We start from the raw sequence: 16,825 nt of genomic DNA, 5'->3' as shown, positions 1-16,825 counted from the left end.
CGTCTCAATATAGAAAAATACTATTGGGAATCGGGTATCCAAACTCTCGTGGGCCGCTATTGTATACGTCTTTGCTCAGTATATGATATCCTCTCGTCTCTCCACAGTGTGTCACTTACGTACTGCGTTGCTACTTTAAATCAGAGCCATCACTCGGCACTGAGATAAATTCCTTGTACAGCCCTAGTCATTTTACCCGGGGCAGAAAAGAGATTCAAGATTTGAATAATTAAAGGAAAAAAGGTTTGCGGTCAAAATTGCTCACTCTCTACACGACATTCAATATATTCAAGATCAACAGCGAGAGATGCAGATGAATAATAATAATACCATAAAGAAGATGGCCTATTACTTGGCCAGTTTGTATGGGTGGCCCTGGTGGCACAACCAGTTCGTACACAGCAGAACCCAGAGCATTAATTTCACGACTTAAGCCCTGCTTTCAAACATTTCTGAAATATTTTTGAAAATAGCAGATCTACAAGAGCTTTTCACAACATGTTGCAATCGCAACACGTTGTGTGCTTGTAGATCTGGAAAAGATTTAGAAAATTATATTTGCGTATAACAACATGCCCAAAAATATGGACGTCAGGGTTAAGGTAATTAACTCTGGAGAACGCAACGGCCCATTTCGTTTTGTATTGTGTAAATGCATAAGATGACGATTGCATTGTCCGGAGTTCCGATCCGTCTTTTAAATCCTCCCGAGGCACGTACAGACTCCTGGCTCCATCTGCATGTATTTTTGGGTGGTATTTGTGTTCATATGAAGTACACTACAAATGCACAATTAATTTAGCATAACATGAATAGTGTGTCAAGTGACACGGTAAGCTTTTGTTCCAATTCCTGTCTCACTCCATCAAACTAGTCTAATAAAGCAACAAATACCTAGAATAAAAACAGTACCCCCTGCCTTCTTCAGCGGAAGGGACGGCTAGAACTAGACAAACTAATAAATGGAGGGTGGGTAGAAAGAGACAATCAAATGGATTGAAGGCGCATGGTAGGAAAAAGCAATAATAGATAACAACAAGACAAAGCCTCCGTGGGCATCGACTGATCTGGAAAACTACTTTCACAGGAGCACACGCTCAAAAAGAAATGTATTAAGATATGACTGTGTGCGAGTGTATGGTACAACAGACACAAATAACCTTACAAGCATACCCAAAAAGAAGAAAAAGACGATAATTGCACACTCTTTTTGTGTGTGTGTGTGTGTGTGTGTGTGTGTGTGTGTGTGTGTGTGTGTGTGTGTGTGTGTGTGTGTGTGTGTGTGTGTGTGTGTGTGTGTGTGTACCTTAGTTCATAAAGCACAAATCAGAGTGCTGCTTTTAACTCTGAGAATGTAAAATTGTACCTGTAAAAGACACATATTTTCCGGTGCAGGCTATAAGTGTTGTCCTGTCTTTTTTTTTTACATTGCATAAAGTCTTATGAGTACCAGTGCGTACCAGAAGCTAAAACCTCTTAATTAAGTCCCGGCACCACTGCCACCAAGAACGAGTTCCTGCACAATTACCGCACTTTGCCAATAAAGTGATTCCGACTCCGATTACGCCGACGCTAACAATCCAGCTTTAGTTTTTCTAATTAGCCGACACAAAGCCTTAATAGGCCTATGAATGCCTAAACACCCTAAATGCCTCGGTCGAGACTGCCTGTTGCGAAATGGTACAGCCCAAGCCTGTTACCAACCAATTAGGAGAAGACTGGCAGAATTCACCACAGAGAGAGAGAGAGGGTGAGTGTGTGCGCACGTGCGTGTGTGTGTGTGCGTGTGCGCGCGCGTGCGAGTGTGTGTGAGAGCGAGAAAGAGGTGGGTGGGGGAGAAAACACTGCAAGGGAGAGAACAAGGGAGAGAACAAAAAAGAAAAAGTCGAGAGAGAGAGAGAGAGAGAGTAAAAATAATTATCACCATCACCGCACATGCTCATTTTGGCTTTGGTGAAAGGCGGGGTGTTTACATTTGTGGTGTGTACGAGCCTATGCCTGTATGCATTCATTTCTGCCACATGTCTACACATACAGAGCAAACGGAGAAGAGGGATCCCCCCCCCACCCATTTACTAGACCCCCCTCTCCCCCGGCCCCCCCACACACACACCCCCTATCCTTGGGAGACCTCGCATTGTTTATACTGTTTGTTTTGTTTTTACACACCACATGACTTGCACTTTTTTTTTCCTCTCACTCTCTCACTCTCCTTCTCTTGGCAGCATCGCATGGCTCTGCGATTGCCAGGCAGGAAAGGCAAAGCAGCTGCGGCCGCGCTGAGCAGTTCCCCATTAACCAGGAATTATGCAAGCAGGAAATTCAAATCAGATGCAGATGAATGGATTAGCCTGGCTCTGATAGAAAAGAAAAGAGAGAAAGAAAGAAAATAGAAAAGAAAGAAAGAAAGAAAGAAAGAAAGAAAGAAAGAAAGAAAGAAAGAAAGAAAGAAAGAAAGAAAATATAAAAGAAAGAGAGATAGAGAGAAAGAAAGAAAGAAAGAAAGAAAGAAAGAAAGAAAGAAAGAAAGATTAGCCTTGCTCTGATAGAAAAGAAAGAAAGAAAGAGAGAAAGAAAGAAAATAGAAAAGAAAGAGAGAGAGAAAGAAAGAAAGAAAGAAAGAAAGAAAGAAAGAAGGGTGCATGAATTGCTGGGCAGAACTTGGCAGTGGAGAGATGGGACAGTGAATTGAGGCTGTAGGTTGGGCCTCGTTTAGAGGAAAGATGGGCATGAGAAGTTAAAGGAGTAGTTCACCCCAAAAAATACTTGCTGTCTATCATCACACACCCCATGAAGCCTTGGATTCATGGACATTGTTTTGCTTCTGTCGCATTCCTAATTCCTAAGCAAATAATTGAATGACCGTCTCCGATCATGCCTGGTCATCAAATTATTGGCCTAGGAATGCGACAAAAATTAAAACATCTCCATGAATTCAAGGCTTCGTGGGCTGTGTAATTGATAGTCATTTTTTTGGGTGAACTACTCCTTTAAGAGAGACATCTCATAGGAGTCTCTCACAACAAGGCACAAGGTACATGTGTCATTGTCATTGGGAGACATCTCATAGGAGTTAACAGTGTTGTCCAGACATGTGTCATTGAACCATTCGTACTCATCTCATCACTCAAGAGACAAGGCATGAAAGAGCCACGCCCACGACCTTGACCACCTAACCCAACCACAGTTCGTATCCAAATGGGGTCGACGCCCCCTGCCTGTATCCCTTACCCTAAAGGTCCGTACACAGCGTTTATTTTGTGTGATTAAATTGCATTAATCTACACTGCCGTTTGCCTTATGAGTACATGCACACAGAGCGCAAGTATAACGAGTTGATTAAGCGATAGCCTAATCATTTTGCTTAATTGGGTCGATTTTTCAGCATGAATAAAATCATCAACCTGTATGAATGAGGCATCATCAAAATAAAATATGAAATAATCATGATGCATTTTCATAGCATTTATTTGCGTCGGTAACGACCTCAAGACAACCCGCTCATTTCTTTAATCATGGGGATTCGCCAAATCGTCCTTGTTTCTTTAAGTATCCTGGTATTAATATCTGACGAAGTACACCAAGTTTTGGAGGACAAATAAAGTTAGACTTTACCCATGTTTTGGTTTGCTTGCCCTCACTGTGCTGTAATAAGAGAAACAGAAGTGGTTTCAGTTTCAAAATTCACCAACCACCATTTTGCTTAAGTCATGCCTGTTAAAAGTAGCCATTTGGTCAACTTGTCAACAATGTTACCCACCAAAACTGACCAAGGCGTGGTTTTGATGGCTGGTGTTAATTTCCCTCCCTGTGCAGCACTCGTTACCGTGTGACATTATTTTAATTACATGTAAACCACACTGGTTCTGTAAGCTCCTGAGAGCATGTCTGCCACATACCTAAGGAACACGCCTCGTTTATCTAGCGTTGCACTTCACAAAAAAACAGCACAACACACAGACAGCTGCCGCTCTGACCTCACATTCTGTCTGTGACTTGACTTGAAAATGTTTGTCATTCGTTTTGTTTTATACCGAGCATTTGTCAGCTTTCACTGAGATGTGATTGTGCGTATATGTGTATTCTGATACCATGCCTGCTTTTGTTGACTATCAATATATCTGTATCTGGCTGCTACAGTATACTGCACCAAGTGATCCTCACCTCTAGGATGATTCATGTTTCATCTGAACAGATACAGTGTACCAACCATACATTTCTTTTGGCCTGTAAAATGAGGCGGTGTCTATTTATAGTACTATGTAAAAAGCTTGGCTCTATTTTGATACTGCACACAGCGCCACTGATGGCACTATAATAACCATATTTGCTGGGTCATTGCTTTTTATACGCAGCATTGTTTTTTTATGACTGAAACAGTACTGGAATTTAGATTTTCAGTCTTGATGATGTTTTTTTATGTTCTTTTACGGCCAGTGAAGCACGTTGTAAACGCTGATTTAAAGAGTGCCAATACAACAAATACTAATCAATACAGCTGTGTGGCAGCTTCAACCACATGTACCCTAGCGTCCCTATTCTGAGCATGTCATAAATAGGCGCGAACACACGTGGCTAAAATAGGCGAACATTCAGTGAAAATAGCACATGAGCATGTAGATCAGCAATTTTAGCTATTTAACGTACAATTAAGTATACAGGGTTTGGTTAAACATGCCTAGGTATTAGGAATAATATTGTTTTATGATATATGATGTTATTCTACACAACAAGACTCAGATAGCCCTGCCACTTTGCATCAGCATGAGTGTGCACGCACACGCACACACACACAAAGCACTGTACAGTAACAGCACGATCGCGTTCTGATAGGGTGGCAGCAGAGATTCAAAAACAAAAACGACCAATCGGGAGAAAGAGGCTGTATTCAGCCTTCGGTGATAGGCCAGCCTATCAGGCGAGGCGGCTGCCTCCCAGGGGCGTGCCTGTGGGGCTCTGCCCTTCTTGTTTTGTGTTTTTGGCCCAAAGTTTTTCAGTGGCCACATACCAGCTGTTCCCAGTGTTACATTCCTGTGCTGGTGCCTGGCGAGTTCAATAGGTGAGCAATACTGGTGCTGTGGGAACTTCTCTGGGGGAAAAAAAGAGGTGAAAAACAGAATGCACGCACGCATGCAATACGCACACACACACACACACACACACACACACCACATCTGTTTTCTCAGAAAACATTTTTTAAGATTTAGCATTCTACAAAACATTGGTTTAAAACGGTGGATCTCAAAAATAGCAGATATACAAGCTCGTACATCTGCTATTTTTGGATTTATATGAAAAATCTTGAAAGTGTTCCAACAACAAATCTTCTCTTCTGGGGGTCTGCGGCCAGATACATATCATTTTGGGGGGTCCTTAACACAAAAACGTTGAGAACTACTGATTTAAAAGGCATTTGTAGAATCGGCCTGGGGTCTTAATGGGTTAAGAAAAGGTGGCCGCCGGGCCCGAATTCAAACACTGTAGTGTAAACTAAAACCGTGTGGCTGTTTTTTCCAGCATCACTTGTTCCCCTCTCTAGCACGGACAGACTTCTGCAAGAGAGCATTCTCTCAAGAGCATATGAGGCCAAATAACGCTCGCTACACTGAAACAAGTGTAAATTAAATTCCTTTACGTGATGTGGCAGTTATTCGTGGCATTGCGGCTTGACCCAGTCTAGTCAAACATACGGGAATAAAATAAACTGGTCTGCAGCACACTTAAGAGACAGAGAGCGCTGCGCACTGCATGCTCGACTACTACAGTACAGTATCCACAACAGACTCACCGGGGAAATGAGGGGGACAGCAGCACCCTAGTCAGAGAGAGAATCTGCCCCCCCCCTCCGCACACACACACGCACACGCACACACACACACACACACACACACACACACACACACACACACGGAACCAGATAGATCAGTGGTTCTCAAACTTTTTAGATCCAGACCCAAAAGAGAAATTGTATGTCTCCCCGGGACCCAAACTAGTAAAAATAGCAGATCTACAAGCTCACAACACTACTAAACATTTGTTTGACGAATTTATGGAATTTCTTAGATTGTTGGCATTCATTTATGAAATTATCTAGAAAAAAAAATCAGAATTAGTTTTTAATTCATGAAAATGTTAGATTTAAAAAAATATATAATTTCAAACAAAATGTAGAAAATGAAAGAAACAAAGGGGATATTTTACTCACAACCCATAAAAATTAACCCGCAACCCACAAATGGGTCCCGGCCCACTGTTTGGGAACCACAAGATAAGATTATACTTGCATATCCCTCACTGTAACTTTTGTAAGTTTTGTTAAAATCACAGTTACATTAAACATCATTACACGGCCTTGTGAAAATCATTTCACTTTTCAATTCCACTTACAGTCAGCGCAGGGCCAGACATGGATGAAGGGAGGCAGACAGGTTACAGTGGGAACAACTGAGACATGAATAGTGCAAAAGGAGGCGTACGGCTCTCACCGTCGGGAAGGTTGATGTCGATGTTTTGTATGCACGGCATAGGCGCATATGAGCCAGACAAGCAAGCGTCGTCTCTGTGGCCTATTCATTTTTTTTATTTTGAAAGATTTATCTTGGTTAGGTGAGCCTTAGAATCCAGTGAACACAGCTGGTGGATTTGCAATTTGCATTCCACCCACCACTGGTGCCAGGTGGGCAAAAACAAAGTCGGTTTCCCGGCCCCGCCAATGAGTCAGGCCAGCATGGCAAAAGAGTCTGTACCACAAAACGCCCAATAAAGTCCCCCGGTTTATGCCTAGTCTACATTTTACCAAAACATGGAATTTTTCGCCCACTTGAAGTACCGAGGTAAAATGCAGACAAGACATGATCACATTCAACTGTTCTTTTCAAAGTTTATAGTTTCCAAACTTTCCTGTCTCTCTCCGCTGTCCAATAAAATAGAGAAGGCTTAAGTAGTAAAGCGGTAAAGGTAATAAAAATGTCACAGTACTACTATCATTTTCAAAGTTTATATCCACCCTCTCTTCCTTCTCTTTCCTCTGCACACTAACTCAACTGTCCAACAAAGCAACATAAGAACATGTTATAGGGCTAAAAGTAGGCTAGTCAAAATGGCTCCGTCCTGTTCCTCTGCACTAACTACATAGAAAGAGACAATGAGGATAACCTTAGACAAAGACAAAAAGTAATTAGCAGCATGACTGGAATCATTCACATTGGAATTATGTCATGTAGCCCACAATGAAACTGTAATTCATATAACAGTTTAAATCATAAAAAACTGAAGTTATTTATGAAATGGGAAAAAATGGCCTCTTCATATGGTAAAAGGATAAGATCTCTTCACTTTTGAAGAGAATCCACTTCCTGCTCTGATTTCCAGCTGAAGTGAAAGGATATCAACCTTGGTACGAAAGAACACCGTTGCATTTGAATGGGAATCTGACCATTTTATTCTGAGCTCACGTTGACCACAGACTGAACCCAGAAGTACCTGAGGTGAAGGAACTTTATTCAAATATTAATGAGACCAGAGCTCACACGCACGGTTATCCTGCTCGAGCACCGCATGTGCTCGCAACAACAGACGCACATTCACACACACACACACACACACACACCGAAACGAGCTGGTGCATGCACGGGGCCGCATACACACTGACATTCGGGCACTCCCAAGTGCAAAGGCACACATACTGTGCACTCCTTCTGTGTGTGTGTGTGTGTGTGTGTGTGTGTGTGTGTGTGTGTGTGTGTGTGTGTGTGTGTGTGTGTGTGTGTGTGTGTGTGTGTGTGTGTGTGTGTGTGTGTGTGTGTGTGTGTGTGTGTGTGTGTGTGTGTGTGTGTGTGTGTGATGGAGAGGGAGGGAGGGAAAGAGGTCACTATGACAAATGTGTGCTGTGCTCTGATGGGTCTGTCATCTCCTACCATTCTCTGTAGAATAACGGAGAGCTAAAAAGGGCCTGTCAACTCCAAACAGGCCTCGACGCAGGACAAACTGTGACCCATATTCTTAGGATGGCCATTACGGCAACGCACAGTATGCACGCGGCTATTTAAACCACTTAAAAGCCATTTTAGACCTCGTCGTGAGGTTGGAAGTGGCTAATATGTGATCTACCCATCCGTCTGTCTGTCTTATGGGATTGCCTCCATTTATTGGGCCAAGACTTTTGTTCAATCTACTACGTATTTATCCAGTTAATTCATTCCCGATCCATCCGTGCGTGGGGATTCAAACCGGCGACATTCTGGTTACGATGATGTAGCGTGTGTGAAAGCGTGTGGGTTTTCACGGGTATTGGTGCAGAGAGGAGGGACAGTATGAGTAATGTGTGCTGTACTGTGACTGCTCTCTGCACTCTTCTGACCCCTCTGTTTAAACCACATGAGGACTGCAGAGGCAGGCAGGGAGGGAGGGAGGGAGAAATTAGATAGATACAGTAGATAGATAGATATAGAGATACTGTAGATAGATATACTGTAGTGTAGATAGAGAGATAGAGATAGAGAGATAGAGAGATAGAAAGATAGAGAGATAAGTAGAATAGTTCCCACTCCTTGGGGTGTTTTTTGTCACTGTATATGTATATATTATGTATATTAGGGGTGTCGGAAAAAATCGATTCGAATAGCGATTCTCATGTTGGACGATTCAGAATCGATTCTCATTTTTAAAAAAATCGATTTTCCAAAAAGAGAGACCTTTACAATTATAAAAGTTACATAAATGTATCCTATGTTTTTTTGAATCGAGAATCGTTTTGAATCGAATCGTTTGAATCGGAAAAAAATCCTTTTGAATCTAAAAAAAAAAAGATTTTGAATCGAGAATCGTTTATTTTGAAAAAAATCGATAAAAATCGGAATCGTGACCCCAAGAATCGGAATCGAATCGAATCGTGAGATAGCAAACGATTCACTGCCCTATATATGCAAATACGTGAAATTTGTCCTCTGCATTAACCATCCTATAACAATTAGGAGCAGGGAGCAGCCATTCTACGGCGCTCTGGGGGCAACTAGGGGTTAAGAGTCTTGCTCAGGGACACACGTCGACACATTGCTGGCCTGGCCTGGCATCTTACCTGGGACGACCAGGGCCTCATGGCTTCTCAGGCGGGCTCACTGACAACTCAGCTATGGCCACCCCCCACTCAGCTATGGCCACCCAGATAGATAGATAATTAGATAGATAAGATAGTCAGACAGACAGATATTCAGACAAATACACTACACACACACACACACACACACACACACACACACACACACACACACACACACACACACACACACACACACACACACACACACACACACACACACACACACACACACACACACACACACACACACACACACACACACACACACACACACACACACACACACACACACACACACAGAGAGAGAGAGAGAGAGAGAGAGAGAGAGAGAAAGACTGGAGCTCATGCTACAGTACAAAAGGTCACACGCTAGGATAAAATTGCCACAAGTGGATATAACGACAGAGGCTGTAGACAGGTACTGTACCTGCTCCACATTATTAAGTCAGATGCTTTGGACAGGTAGGTACTGTACAAACACACTGCTCCAAGTTATACAGACAGATGCTGCAGACAGCTGGTGAGATGCAGGGCTCTGTGACACTTTGACTAAATACAAACAAGGCTGGTAGTACATTAGGTCACAGTATACAGCAGCACATAGTGCAGGGAGTCACAGCTTTGACTGACACTGAGCCTCCACCTACACTATACCTCCTCCAGGTTAAAGGAGTAGTTCACCCAAAAAATGACTTACTTACTATCAATTACACACCCCATGAAGCCTTTGAATGCATGCAATTTGTTTTGTTTTTGTCGCATTCCTAAGCCAATAATGTGATGTCCGGTAGTGACCCAAAGAGTCTCCTACTGACCGTTGACCCGGTCATCAAATTATTGGCTAAGGAATTCAATAAAAACTAAAAGGATCTCCATGAATTCAAGGCTTCATGGGGTGTGTAATTGATAGAAAATAAGTCATTTGTTTGGGTGAACTACTCCTTTAAAGGCAGAACACAGTAGAAACCTCAGCATTAATTTAACTCTTAGGTTGTAGAAAGAAAATGAAACCAAATGGACCCGAGAATCTTTTATAGTGTGTAGAGCGTACTGTAGACTGTGAGAACACAGCTTATAGTACACAGGTTCACAGTATGGTACATGGGGTCAGAGGTTCAACTGCAACTAAACAACAAAGGTGTCATGGTCACGGTGTACTCCTGTCTCTATAGGCTGGAAACACAATGTCACAGGTTCAATTCCCGCTGCAGACAAAAGTATACTTTACTACTGGTGGTGTGAATTATGGAGCACGTGCAGCACCAGTGTCACAAACGCCCAAAAAACACAGATCAGATCTACAAGCTCACAATGTGTCGCACTGCAGCGTCTGCGTTGTTCGATGACCTTGTAGATCGGCTATTTCCGGTGCGGAACAACCGCATGCAACCAAGTATAACACACAGGCTTATGTGTGTCCTAAAAAAAGGGCCATGTGAAGAAATATAGGCCTAGGGGACATTGTGATGAAACAAAGGGGACGTGAAGAAACTGATTCTTCATCACACTGTGTGCAACAAAATACAGCACAAGACTAAATGGTGAGTTGAGTGTTCTTACTGTAATACCTCAGATTCCTAAATTTAGACGCAACTACTGTAGGGCCGAGGTCGAATGTATCAATTTAAAATAGAAATGGTGCTCCTTCTCCTTTCTGCCAGATGACATTCACCGTGCATTCACCCTCAATTATTCCCTAATGGCTCGGATTATATGACAAAAGGTTTAAAAGTTGGCATTATGGAGAAAGCCAACTTTATGAACTGACCGGGAGGGAAGTGAGGCCCCACGTTGCATCGTACACCACATACAGTAGCTTTTAGAGGAGCAGTGCTTTCCAAACTGTAGGTGGCGAGCCACAAGTCGGTCACAGCAGGGTGCCAAGTGGCCACGGGATGATGAGCCATATTGCCATACGTTTTTTTTTTAATGTAGAGCGTTGGTTCTCAAAGTGGGGTCCGGGGACCCCCAGTGGTACTTGAGGGGGTTCCAGGGGGTCCCCAGCTAAATGATGTATAGTTAGGAACCAAATGGACCCTTATGGGTCTGTGACTCTGAGAGTGTACAAATGGAACCAAATGGAATGGACCCTAACGGGTCCATTTGGTTCCATTTGTACACTCTCAGAGTTAAATTAACATTGATTTTACAGTATGAATTGGGGTCTCAGAGATAGAGATGCCATTAAATGGGGGTCCGTAGCCAAATGCATGTCAAACTGGGGGTCCTTGAAATTAAAATGGTTGAGAATCACTGCTAGAGCCGTAAAATTCTTCTCTTATGGGGGTCCCTGAGGCATATCTTTTCAAATGGGGGTCCGCGGGCTAATAAGTGTCAATTTGGGGGTCCTTAACATGAAAAAGTTTGAGAACCAATGATGTAGAGAATTACATGCATACTTTTTCAGAGAGTATTGTTTATGCTTGACACAATTTAAATTAAATCTGTGATTAATTTCTTAATTGAAATACAAATTGTATTCACTCTCTGTATTCAAAGATATTGACAGTACCTTACCATTCTGAATGTTATGATTTGCATGTAGAGTTACAATCTCTTTGTATAAAGTGAAATTAACATTTGAATAGTAATTTGCTGTTGCCTTGTCTGTTGCATTTGGTCATTTGTACATTTGAAGAATAAAAAAGAGGAATGATGTGTTGTTTAAAAATGTACATAGAGAAATGTTTGTCATCTCCCTTTCTACAAACGGTAAGGAGAATATATTCTTAGTATTTGGTGGGTCCTGGACCAAAAGTCCAGTAGCGAAAAAAAAGCGAATACAGCGCGAATACGTTTGGTTTTTAGAGGTTAGACAAAGCCGGTTTGAATCCCTGAACCGGCTGGGGTAAAAGTACATGAGAAATGCTGTTGCCTCAACAACCACACCTGTCAACGCGCCCTTGAGCAGTGCTCCTTACTGCCCCATCGCAGCTGCACAGTAACAACCATATTAGAGGACTCTGGTTATACTGGGCAACTCCCACATGAGTGTGTACAAGTGTAGGGAGGAATGTGATGCAAGTGTCTTCGCACTTAACCACTTCAAGAATGAAAATATTTGAGTTTTTTTTGTCAATGACATGCCCGATATAGGAATGCCAGGGTTAATGTGGTTTTAAAGAAAAAAGACATTCAATCTGTCTTCGCCTCCTTCTGTGTGTGTGTGTGTGTGTGTGTGTGTGTGTGTGTGTGTGTGTGTGTGTGTGTGTGTGTGTGTGTGTGTGTGTGTGTGTGTGTGTGTGTGTGAGTGAGAGGCACTAGAGAAATGCAGAGATTTTTTTATGTTCTGCCCTTGATGACTGAAGCATATTTTGCCGATCGGAGCTTTATTGTCCTGATCAGCCTATTTCACAGAGAGATGCAGTCCTAACAGGTTCTGTTTTCACTCTGTCATGAAAATAAAATAGGGCTACAACTATGCAATTAACAGAAAAGGTAAAATTGCAATGCCATGACTATTATTATGTTACTATAATATAATGACTGTATTATTACATGGTGATAGTGGTGTATTCACTTGTTTGTGAGTAAATTTAGGGCCACCGTGTCTTTTACACGCGGGAGCCTACAGAAAGCAATAAGAAGAGGGATAAAAGCCACAATGACACATGCACTTAACCCTGTCTCTGACAACCAGATGCCCCTCTCCTCACTTCATGTCACTTTGTTTCAGCAGTATGCCAGCATACAGGACAAGCTGTTGGCAAGGGGGGGGGGGATTCATCTAGAAGACTAAATAAATTAATAGAATAAAAACCCAGAGTGTATTTGCATTTACTCGCCCTTCCCATCCTAATCAAGACTTAAGCCTAATTCATACGCCGCAGTGCGACGGTGTTTCTTACCGACAATAAGCGATTTGCAAGCTCAGAACAACGTGTCACATCACCACCGTCATGTGATGGAGTATTCAAATTAGGCTTTATATATTATCCCATATTTTGCATTTTGAATTGAGCTGCTGTGGCTGTCCAGGTGATTTCAAGAGCAAGTACAACACAGCAGAATAAGCTTTGATTTCTTGCACACCGGCATTACAAGACAACTACAGTACTGGTGATAGCTGCAAAGGTCAGAGCCACTGCGCCCATGACAACATTTCCTAGAAGAAACAGAGGCCCGGAGGTTGTTTTTTTTAAATGAATTAAGTGTGTGTGAAACTAGGCAGGCTTATCTTTGAGTTAGCAGAGGGGACGAGACGTGAGGTTTTATACACTGATGGCATTTTGGAAAATTCACCTAAGAAACACTAAATTGCCTTGGGAGGGGCCATCTGATTCAGTGGTGAAAGGGATATGAGACCCTGCTTGAGAGAGATCACAAGATGAGAGATACAATCTAATGCAGTGTTCAAAGTGGGCAGTGTCTCAAGTGTATATTAGTGTTTGATTGCCCTTGACACTGGCTTACTCTCCCTCTCTCTCTCCCTCTATCTCACACTCACACACACACTCTTGCTTTATCACACTCTTGGTCCTCTTTCTCTCACTCACACTCACACACACACACACACACACACACACACACACACACACACACACACACACACACACACACACACACACACACACACACACACACACACCTAGAGGCACAGCATAGAGTGTGCGCATGTTTGTGTGATTTAACTGTCATGTATTTTTTATGTATCGGTTCAAATTCATATAGCCTGACATAAATCTCCTGACAGAGTGCCATTGAGCACAGCAAAAAAGAAAAAAACCTAGTGCCGGATCCATTTCCACTGGACATAAATAATACAACGAAGGAAGGTGGCTCCTATTTCAGCAATAAACGCAATAAATGTGAACCGTCTAAGCGGCGTCATAAAAGCCCACTAAGGCTTTAGGGGCAAGTTGACAGGTCAGGTACCGCAACCACCAGATTGTGTGTGAATTGTGTGTGTGTGTGTGTGTGTGTGTGTGTGTGTGTGTGTGTGTGTGTGTGTGTGTGTGTGTGTGTGTGTGTGTGTGTGTGTGTGTGTGTGTGTTAAATAGCCAGCATGCCAGTGTTTCAGAGAGACTTGACAGCATGACTGGCTGATCCGGCGCATCCATATCATGGGATTAAGAAGCCCGACACGACGTGGACACAATGGGACAAAATATGACACACAAGTCGGTCAATTGAATGGGAAATGTGATTACCAACCAGAACCAATGATATGAAGGAGATAACGATCACACATTTGACACACTTTCCCCAAAAGCAGCCTGCACTGCCATGCAATTCTGAGAACCCAGCAGGGAGTCTCATCATGATCCCTGCCAAATACCAACTGTCTCAAACGTTTAACGTTAAATGTGTGAATTATATTAACGCTCGCAGCATATGAATATGATAAAATATAACAAAATATTGTAAAACTTGTAAAAAAAAAAAAAAAAGTTTGATTATAGCAGGGTCTACATGCAAAAATATTTTAATTAATTTAATAAAATACAGTACTTTTTTTTTTACACTGAATGAAAACCTGATCACATGCCTGAGCCAAAAACGATCGCACCAAAACACGCCATGCAGTTTGCCTAGTCTCACCGGTTATGAACCGCATGCATGCATTCCCTGCACACACAACCCGTTTCCATACTAAAAAACTATTATATATATATTTATATATATTTTTTTTTTAAATGGATACACTCAACTCAAAAGAAAAAGTTACCACTCCAGTCCACTCGTGTCGACACTTTTCTCCGTTTACCGTTTTTTAAAATGTATTTATTTTATCGTTTTGGTCCGGGGCAAAAATAAATAAAAAGACTCGAGTATCGTAACGTCCTCCAAAAAAAAAGAAAGAACAGATCTACAAGCTATTGCTTAATGCTTGATGATCGCTTGTTGTGTACATCTGTTCTTGCGACACCGCCGTACCGCGGAGCTGCAGCGCAGCCTTTACCGTTGAAGGCGGCGTCACCTCAGATGACCCAGCAAGCAGCAGCCAGACTGGCTGCTAGCATAGCCCCGCTTGAACCACCACAACACACACACACACACACACACACACCAACCATAAACACACACCAAACTGTCTGCTCTGCCTGCTGTTGCTTACGCTGTCTATCAAGCCGTGGGGCTGACATTTATTTATTTTAAAGCTGCCAATACTTATTAATGGTTCTAATAATAACAACGCCAAGTCCGGGACACAAGCAGGCATTTCCCAGCATAAAAACATCCAGAGAGAGAGAGTGGGGAGAGAGAGAGACGGGCAGCAGCCACGTTTCGTGTGGAGAGAGAGAAAGGCTAATGTGATGCACTGTCTTTTAGCTTAGCAGCAAAGGGGCTATACTACTACTACCCATCATTAGCACGGAGGCTAACCAGGCTAATGTTAGGCTAACCAGGCTAATATACATTTATTATGTGGCAACCACTACTACTTTAACCGGAGGAACGGGGAAAAGTTGGCCCAAAAAAAAAAGCCGTTTGACATTCACTGTCTGACAGACAACGATCCGCCGCCAATGGGGAAAAAATAATAAAGGGAATATTACTTCTTCTGATTCTTCTTCTTGCAGTGGATCAAGTGGATCTCCAATAAGTAAACTGTTATTAGTTTTTTTTTTTTTTTTTTGTGATTTTTTTTTTTTAGATTTTAGTTGAAGATAACAAGGTGATTCCCACACTGACTGATGGAGGGACGTCGCTTCTAGCAGCAGCAGCACAAAAGCTGCCTGTCTGCCTCAGTGCCTGGGCTCTGGCTGGCTGGCTGGCTGGGCTGGACAGCAGAGAGGCTAGTCTGCCTAGGCTGCACAACAATCGCTATTAACTTCACTTTTCCTGCGGTTAGTTTTGCTCCTAAATTCCCCGCCTGCGAGTCAAAAAAAATAGGGAAGTTCCATACGTTAGTCCTTACCTGTGTTGTTGCTGTGGGATCTCACCCGTACCGGGGCAGCCAGGCGTTTAGAAGTTATGGTTATTATTATTCCCAGATCATAAGTAGTGTTGGTGTGGTGGTGGTTGAGGCGCATATAGCTAGCGCTGGGTATACAGTAAAGATTCTAGCAGCATAGCTAACCTAAAGACAACAGTAGAGGAGGAAAAAAAAAAAAAACAGCCTCCTCGTTGCTCATAGGGGGGATCTACGACAAAAACCACATGATCTTTTACGTCAGCATATATTTGCATAGGATGCCAATTTTGTTTCCCATATTATCCAGGTGACGTGAGGATGTACAGGAAAGTTTAATGACATGTATGTGGCGAGCACTGGCACCGCGCATGGGAGGGTAGGGAGAAGTACAGGCATGTTGCATGCATGCATGCATGTCCATGTGCGGCTCAATGTACAGTATTCCAGTGGTGTAATGTAACTAAGTACATGTACTCAAGTACTGTACTTGAGTAATTTTTTTAGGTATTTTTACTTTCTTCGGTATTTACAATTTTCAATACGTTTGCTTACATCTCAGAGGAAAATATTGTACTTTTACTCCACTACCATTATGTGACAACTCTAGTTACTTGTTACTTTTGTTTATTATTACAAGTCAACACATACATTAACCACTTCAGCCCTGGCTATGCATACTTAGGCTATTTGAAAATATCCGATCTACAAGCTTGTGATGTGTTGTGAGCTTGTAGATTGATATTTTCAAAGCATTTTTTATACATTTGGAAACTTGTGAAATGGGACATTCTGCAAAATGAGCAGCCTACTTTTACTTTCAGTATTTAAGTATATATTTAATGCGAATACTTTAGTACTTTTACTCAAGT

The 16,825-nt window shown here is 42.3% G+C and overlaps 1 protein-coding gene across 5 annotated transcripts in view; it reads right to left on the bottom strand.

Moving 5' to 3' along the window:
- LOC311062080 (zinc fingers and homeoboxes protein 2-like) overlaps window positions 1–16,175 on the bottom strand; it is a 518,056-nt gene extending 501,881 nt beyond the window's left edge. For all 5 annotated transcript variants that reach the window (XR_014602459.1, XR_014602460.1, XM_084080858.1 and 2 more), the window contains exon 1: window positions 15,960–16,175. The gene's annotated coding sequence lies outside the window, so the exon portion shown is untranslated. The remainder of the gene's footprint in view (window positions 1–15,959) is intronic.
- Between the last annotated feature and the right edge of the window lie 650 nt (window positions 16,176–16,825).

This window comes from Gymnoscopelus microlampas, assembly GCF_963454915.1.
Source record: "Gymnoscopelus microlampas genome assembly, chromosome: 15".
Taxonomy (NCBI): domain Eukaryota; kingdom Metazoa; phylum Chordata; class Actinopteri; order Myctophiformes; family Myctophidae; genus Gymnoscopelus; species Gymnoscopelus microlampas.
This window is presented reverse-complemented; position numbering and strand designations above follow the sequence as displayed.